The 8,529-nt window shown below is 47.7% G+C and overlaps 1 long non-coding RNA gene across 2 annotated transcripts; it reads left to right on the top strand.

Moving 5' to 3' along the window:
- Positions 1-568: 568 nt before the first annotated feature.
- Positions 569-6,961, top strand: LOC103668614. 2 transcript variants are annotated; one of them, XR_570109.2, is made up of 3 exons: positions 569-1,574; positions 4,455-4,520; positions 5,201-6,961. It is a non-coding gene; the product is annotated as an uncharacterized LOC103668614 (long non-coding RNA). The 2 variants fall into 2 exon arrangements; XR_005836068.1 differs by having other exon boundaries at positions 4,455-5,004; positions 5,050-6,961.
- Positions 6,962-8,529: the final 1,568 nt, after the last annotated feature.

Genomic DNA, 8,529 nt, shown 5'->3' with positions numbered 1-8,529 from the left:
CTCCCTCTGCCCCTCCCCCATTCCCTCTCTCTAAAAAAAAAGAGAGAGAGAGGGAGACAGAAAAAAGAAACCAGAAAAGCAAGGATTCCCACCACCACTCCACTGGCCTGACAGACATGTAATGAAAAGAGTATTATCATTTTATATTGCTCCAGAGTGTGGAAATCATTTTAAAAACACGATTTTAGATTATTTAATTGCCCCAAATTTTAAAAATAATACCATGCTGGTGGTAAGGAAAATAGTACAGAAGAGAATAATGTGGGAAATGAAGGAACACCTCGTTTGCGATTTATCTTTAATTCCGCTTTCTAAACAGTAACCCTTGGATGCAGTTTGCATAATCTCCATACATTTTCGTCGCATGTTCAAGTGCATTCACTTTTTTTGCTCATAACATTAAGAAAGCCAGGGGCGGGGGCGCCTGGGTGGCACAGCGGTTAAGCGTCTCAGGGCGTGATCCCGGCGTTATGGGATCGAGCCCCACATCAGGCTCCTCCACTGTGAGCCTGCTTCTTCCTCTCCCACTCCCCCTGCTTGTGTTCCCTCTCTCACTGGCTGTCTCTATCTCTGTCGAATAAATAAATAAAATCTTTAAAAAAAAAAAGAAAAAGAAAAAAAGCCAGGGGCGTTGCAATATATCCTGAAGACGTGACAGCCCTCAGACCCACCTCATTCTTTCTAATGACTTCTGGCATTGCACCATACTTAACCTGTCCCGTACCGGCCAGCATTTCAGTTAACGCCAGGATTTTGCCATTATAACATATACTCTCTTTGGCACGTATCCAAGTATACTCATAGGATACATTCCTAGAAGCAGAATGTCTCGGTCCAGAGGATATGTGCATTTTAAATTTCTACAGCTACTGCCCAGGGACCATCAACAGCACATGGGTGGGGGAGCCCATTTCCACGCCCTCGCCCACCCCAGCAAGGACGCAGTGTGTCAGGGGAAGCAAGTCCCAAATGAGGTAAGGGGATGTGCCGTGTGGACCTGGATGGGGGTGGACGTGGCCCCTGAGTTTGTCCCTGGAGCCTTCTGAGGTGGTAAGCTGTTTAGAGTTCTCATCAGCTTGGGTTTTATAAACAAAGGCAGAGTTTGGGGAGGTGAGCCAGAACTGTGCAGTGAGAAGCGCTATGCAAGTCAGTATTTATTTCTTTAGTGCAGTTAGAACTTAAATATGGTCAAAACATATTCTTCTTTTAATTTACACAAACAAATATGTTCCCCGGCTGACACCTCCAGTGCCAAGTTTCTAGGGGAAATGAAATTCTACTGTGAGATTATAAAGCACTAAGGAGAAGAGGAGAATGGAAAAGCCGCTGCAAGTTTGCTCTTCACGTCCGGGACTGGCTGCTGAGAAGTGTCTCTTTCTGTGTTAGTTGCAGATAAACCTGCCAGTAACTTAGCGAATGAGCCGTGGAGCACATAAAGGCCAGAAGATGGGAAATGCTCCGGGCTTGATAAAAGGAGTTCTGCTCGGCTCGGCATCCTCCCTCCCTCCTGCGAGTCCTGCGGAGATCTATCCAGAGAGGGTCTGATGGAGTGAGGAAAAAGCAATGAGACCCACGTGAGTCTCCTTTCAAGGGCTGTGCTAATACAAAACCAAACAACTTGAAATTGTTCCAAGAGGGGATTAAAGCAACATGTTATTTTGAGTGATTGCTTAATTTATTGAGCTGCGGCTAGATCTGTAACAAAATACAGCCTTGCCGCTGATAACCTCCTGCTGCAATTGCACTTCCATGATTAAGGAATATTTTCCAAGAGTTTCTCGGGAATGGCTTAGAATTTTTAGTCTCTGTGGTGGGGTGCTTCTGAGCACTCAATTTCTGGGCAAGTTTTTGTGTTCTTGTTGTTTTGTTGGTGGTGGTGGTGGTTTTCCCCCACGAGCGACAGGCTGATGTTAATAAGGAAAGGAAGCGGTGTTTTATTGAATGCCTTGAGCTCACTATGTCCTTACTATACATTATCTCTAATCCTGACAACAGCCCGATGAAGTAACTCTTATTAGTCCCTATTTTACGGATATGAAGCTCGTAGCTGTGAAGTCATTCTCCAGAGTGGCGCTGTCCAAGACTGTAGCTACTAGTCATACGTGGCTATTTTTGTGTAAATTAGCTAAGAGTTAAAAAAATCTCAACATTTACTGCCCAACAAGCAACTAATTCAATGGGGCTCGTGCTACCACTTTGCACAGCATAGACATAGACCATTTTGATTGTTGCAGAAAGTTCGAGGGATTGTGTGCTCTTTCAGGGATTTCAGAGGCAGAACTGGGAGTGCCAGGATTCAAACCCAGTGGTGCTCTGAGGCAGCGCCATTCTATTATCACCCCCTGGCTGCTTTCTTCTCTTCCTTTGGCTGAAAAGCAGAGACTAGAGCAGTGATTCTAAACCCTGGCTGCACATTAAAATAACCCAGACTGCTTAAACAAAACAATACGGATGTGAGGGTCCTAGCCCCGGGGATTCTGACTTAATTGTGATTGGGAGGGGTTTTTTTAAGTCCCCATGTGACTCAAGTGTGCAGACAGGATTGGGAACAGCTAGGCGAGAGGATCCACACACAGGATGGGGGAAGGAGCTGGTTCACCTGCCGGGAGATGGTGGCCCCTTGTGGACCCGGAGGCGGGCTGCCCCTGGAGCCACCTCGAAACGTCCTCCTCAGAGAGCTCAGGTTCATGTCAGAGGACAGACAGAAGTGCTTTTTCACATGCTTTCTGCTCGAGGGGACACACAGCAGAGAGTTCTGCCTTTGGAAGCAGGCTTTGTTACACCATCATGGAAGAAAGGAGTTGTGAAAGCAAAAAAAAAACCCCGAAGCCCCAGATTTGAGCTGAAAGTATCTGAGCGAACTCCGGCTATATTTTGCCTGACAACGTGGAAGCATGTGTTTCTGACCTCGTCTCCTGAAAAGGTGAGAAAGAACGACCAGTTCAGCAGCTATCTAAGCACTCCCGGCACCCACATTATGGTCTCTAACCATCACTTTGAACCAGAAATCAGGGCTTTGTGGAGATATGGCCGATTCCAGGAGTAAGGCAGGGAATGTACAAGGCGAGCCTGGCACATCTGGTCACCCAGGTCACTTGGGACCGTGAAAGACTTCTGGAGTCATGTCAAAAAGGATGCAGGGGGTAGTGTGAAGAGGCTCCCACTGGCCAAAGATGGGACAATTTGAGTATCAATAATAACCACTATGGATTAAAACATGTTACATACATCCAAATCTATGAGGTTGCCAAGATACTTAGAAAAATACAAAAACAGGGGCATCTGGGTGGCTCAGTTGATTAAAGCATCCGCCTTCAGCTCAGGTCATGATCCTGGGGTCCTGGGATTGAGCCCCACGGGCTCCCTGCTTAGCGGGGAGTCTGCTTTTCCCTCTCCCTCTGCCCCTCCCCTCCCTGCTCATGCTCTTTCTCTCTCTCAAATGAATAAGTTTTTTAAAAAGAAAGAAAAATAGAAAAACATGAACTCATATGTCACCTCTGGAGGATGCTGAGGAACTAACTCATTATTTTGACAATGTCAAACAAAGGGAAAGAACCAAGCATTTATCCTTTCTGGTATGAACTATACGTTGCAGTAACCAAATAGTTGATAAGGGCAAGTATGCCTTTCTGGAAGTATCCCAGCTAACAAGCAAAGACAGAAGGATAGAATCAGTGTGCCACCAGTTTGCAACCTCCGGTGGATCCGGACAGTCATCATCAATGGCTGCTAACAACACAAAGAGGGACAACCGGACATTATGTGCCTTCAAATGGAAATACTAAGCAGCCACTGTAAAGTTATACAAACACGCAAACACACACAGAACAGACGTGAATCTGAGTGAGCTTCTAGCTCTAACGACAGATTTATAAGAAACACAGCTGGGAGAGGAACACATATAACAGCAATACGGGGATGCAATAGGCAAAACTCAGTCTGTAAGATATGCCACAGAGCAACCAACCCAGTCTTTTTCAACAAATAAATTGCAAGAGAAGAAAAAGGGAGGAAGCGAGTACCTACAGATTAAGAGAGACAGAAGAGACCTATCAACCTTATATGGGTCCTGATTTTAACCACTGTAAAGAAAACATTTATGAGACAACCAGAGGAATTGGAACACCGGATACTTGCTAATATTAAAGCACTACTGTTAGTTCTAGGAGGGGTGATGGTGGTTAAAAAAAATTTTTTTTTTTTGAGTCATATACTAAAATATTTGCAGAAGAAATGGTTGATGTCTGGAATGTGCTTTAAAGTATGTGGGATGAGGGAGGAAGGGAAGGGGACCTTCTGTCTCCCCCTAGAGACAGAATAAGATTAGCCAAGAGCTGGGGATTGTTGGAGGTGGGTGATGGGTAGCTGGGTCCCTTGTACTGTATACTCGCATATGCTCAAAGTTTTTCATGATAAAAATAAGAATGCCAGCCTTTTCCTTCCCTTCTCTCAAGGGTATCAGCTTGGTCTGCCCACCCACTGCCGGCACCTCTGGGGCAAGCCTGGGTAGCCGACTTGAGGTATCTCTCAGCACGGACACACGTATGTGCACACGCACACACACAGCCATCTCCATGGCAACCAGCGATGTGAGAAAACGGCCTCCACGAGGCTCCTGTCTGCATGAGGATCAGGCTAGGCTGCTGGGGTCATGCCAGGCCACCGCAGCTGCTCCCCCCAGAGCATTCCTAGTCAGAGCTTCACAGGGGTCCCCTCCCCACATCTGTCTGCTTGCATCCCTTCTCAATCACTCTTGCCCCCTGCATGTAACCCCTGAGGAAGCTGAGATCAATTCGCAGACAGAACAGGACCCTGAATCAGATCTAGGTGTAAATTCTGATTTCACCACTTAATGGCAGGACCTTTAACTTCCCTGAGCCTTGATCTCACCTGTACAATGGGCACAATGTGACCTCAACTAACAACAAATTTCTAATCTGGGGGTGGGAGGGGGCAGTGGCAAAAAGGACCTAGTCTCCACCTCGTGGAACCAGACACTCGGAGGTAAAAGGCACTCTTAACAGAGTGTAAGTGCTGTGACACTCGGAGGTAAAAGGCACTCTTAACAGAGTGTAAGTGCTGTAAATATAAAGTGCACGTCACAAAACCTGAAATGTAAATGTGCTTAATCACATCCGCATTGTTTCGAAAACTGGCAGTCACTGCTTAGGAAAATCTTAACTCCCAGTCTTACTTTTAGTGAACTAGAGTACCCAGCTATGCCCAACACAGAACGACTTCCCTTAACGTGGTGCTCACGCTACCATGAGGTAAGTATTACTATTCTCATTTTATGGAAGAAGAAACTAGGGACAGAGAGGCAAGGAACCTTGCTGGAGGCCGCACCGAGGGTGTATGGCCCTGTCCTCAAGGCTCAGTCCTCTGCATTGATTAAGCTTTGAAATGCAGCACCCGAAAGAACTCAGGGCTGCCAAGAGACCAACAGGCTCTCCAGGTCCAACTCCATTTTTGCAAATGAGGAGAAAGGGCCCAGAGAGGCCAAGTAACTTCTTCCAGGCCACACAGCATATTAGCTGCTAAGCCTGTGTCCAGGCTGCTTGGGGAGAAGATGCGAAGAAGCGTCCCGTAGTGAGGGAAGCTGGCTCTTTTGGCCCCACTTAATCCTGTCCCAGAGTGGGGTGACCAACCATCCTGGGGTTACCGGGGAATGGGGACTTTAGAGGGCTGAAACCAGGCAGGTCCTAAACCAACCAGGATGAGTTTTCTGAAATCACAGAAATGTCTCGACAAATGTTTTCCAGGACACGAGGCCCTGGGGTGGAGCGGGCTGAGGAGAACTATCAACGAGGCCCCTTAGAAGCACTGGGGCTTCATGCTCGAGGTCCCCTGGAGGTACCACACACGTGCCGTCTCAATGGCCTCCCAAGTGCTCCATCACCCCACAGCCTTCCTTGCCCTCTCTGATCCGTCCTCCCCCCATCAGCCAGAGTGTTCTTTCTGAGTTGTAAATCTAATTATCCCACGTCCCAGTTTAGAAACCGGAATGGATTCTCATTTTTCCGATTGCTTTAGGACAAACTCTGAACTCTGCAGGCCCTGAGGCCCTGAGCTCGGCTTGCCTGGCCCAGCTGCCTCCCTCTCTGGAACCCACCCCACCGCTATGCTATTCCAGGTGGGACCAGGCAAGCCGGAGCCCTTCTTACTGCACCCTCCCTGACCCACACACCCTTTTCCTAGCACCGAGTCTTTCTTGCTCAGAGTCAGCCCAAACATAATCACATGGCTTATTTGTATAATGAACTGATTAGTTCTATCCAGTCTCCCCCACCTCGGGCTAGACTGTCAGCCCACAGGAGCAGGGACTGTTATGTGATGTTCGCTTCTATTTTACAGCCTCTGTCTCAGTGGTGACACATGAATGGCACTTAATAAAAAGTCATCGAATGGCCCAGCCAATGCCACCATCACCTCCGACTGGGCCTCCATCTGAAATCTCGGAAACCATTTATAGCCACCCTGACCTCCGGTTCCCATTTCAGACAGGCTGGCACCCGTGATGTCACGTGACAGAAGATGATCCCAGGAAAAGATTGGCCAAGAGGCTCCTGGAAGGAGCTATGGCAGCCAGGATCAAGGGTGGTTTTTTTTTTCTTTAATTATCCTACCTCTTCTGCCCATTCTTTCTTGGCTCTGTTCCCATCTCTACCTAAACACCAGCTCAGGGGAAAAAAAAAAAACCAAAACATCAACAAAACATCAGCCCCAGCGTTTGAGACAAGATAGCTGGCTGGTTCCCTCTCAGCTGGTAATTAATGCTGAAAACGTTCATGACTTGCCTTGGCCACAAGGTAATAATAAAACTGTGCTGCCTGATTATTTGCCTACTAATTCCCTTCTCGTTTTTTTTTTTCCTTCCCCTTTCCTTAAATTAATTCCAGAGTTCCTCCAGATTTCTCGTTGCTAAGCTCTGAAGTTCCAGGTCTTGCAGCACCCGCGCTGATTGGCGGGGAGGCCCTGGGCAGCTCCAATCAGAGGCGGGCTGCTGCAAGCAGCATCCACATCACCGCTCGCCCCGGGGTTTTGGAATTTTCTCGCTGACGTTATGAACCGCAAAGGTTTTTGTCTAACTCTGCAAAACCTGTTCTCTTGATCTTGTCTGCCTCTCGCTCCGGAGCTCAGGCTTTTGGGGGAGGGGGAGGTAGGCGGGTGTCAGAGGTCCTGGAATTTCCCCGGAGGGGTAGGGAGGACCCAGGTTGCCCAGTTGGGGTCAGTGACAGGGATGCCTAGGGCCCATTTGTGGTGGACCACAGACGACAGCGTGATGCCCTGTCACAGGCTGGAGGATGCCTCAAGTTCCCCTGGTCTGACCTGTTGGTGAAACACTGAAGAAGAATGAGGAAAGGGGGATGTCATTGAATGTGGAGGGCACATTTGCAAAGGACTTTAAAACACGTACATGTTAAGGACACCCAGGAGGGCCATTCTGGTCCGAATCCTAACGCCAGCCGCCACCATGAACGGAGTCTCCTCTGTGTGCCAGAAGCTTAATACCACTTTATTGAGGGATGATTGACATACGAAAAGCTGTATATATTTAACCCATACACTTGCTGAGTTTGGAGGTAAGTATGCACCCATCACCACAATCTATGCCGTAAACAAATCCATCCCCTCCAAAAGTGTTCTCCTGCCTCTCTTCTTTAATGTTTCTGGTGATCAGGACGTCTAACCTAAGACCCCCCCCTCTTGGTGCATCCGTAAGTATACAACATCAGCTCCGCACTGCGCCTTACACTAGCTCTCCAGAACTTACTCCTCTTGCATAACTGAAGGTTTGGGCCCCTTGACCAGTATCTCCCTGTTCTCTCCTCCCAGTCCCTGGCACTCCTCATTCTACTCTCTGGTTCTATGAGTGTGACTATTTTAGATTCCTCATCTAAGTGGAATCATGTAGGACTTGTCCTTCTGGGACTGGCTTGTTTCATGCAGCATAATGTCCTCTGAGTTCATCCCTGTGTTCACATGTGACCGGACTTCCTTCTTTTCTCTAAGGCTGAATAATATTCTGTTGCATGTATATGCCACGTCTTCTTTATCCATGCATCCATTGATGGACATTTTGGTTGGATCTGGGTCTTGGCTGTTGTGCCAGAAACTTTACATACACATCTCCCATTCCCAAACTCCCAACTGACACATGGAAAATACTATGGACTTCTGGGTTTGCTTCCATGGTTTCCACCTTTTGCTAACAGGGAAGCCATATTAGAAGGGAAGTCACGGTGACCCAGGCCTGGTCACAGTGATTGGCTCTGGGATGGGCACGTGACCAAGCTGGGCCAATCAGAATCTACCTTGAACTTCCTTGAACAGACTTGTTCTGCCAGAACTATAGGAAAAGAAACCACTTGCCACTGGATTTGCTGGGCTGGTGACCGATGTGAATGCATGTAGGAGGTTTCTGAGGGTGATATGAAACCCCTGTGACAATGTTTGAGCCCCAGATGCAGCCATAGGGAATGGTAAATTCTTCGCCTGTTGAAGCCAATTTGCCTTCTGTGTCTGTTG

This window comes from Ursus maritimus, unplaced genomic scaffold, assembly GCF_017311325.1.
Source record: "Ursus maritimus isolate PB19 unplaced genomic scaffold, ASM1731132v1 scaffold_2, whole genome shotgun sequence".
NCBI classification, from domain to species: Eukaryota; Metazoa; Chordata; class Mammalia; order Carnivora; family Ursidae; genus Ursus; species Ursus maritimus.
The sequence above is the reverse complement of the archived record's forward strand: the minus strand, read 5'-3'. Positions and strand labels throughout refer to the sequence as shown.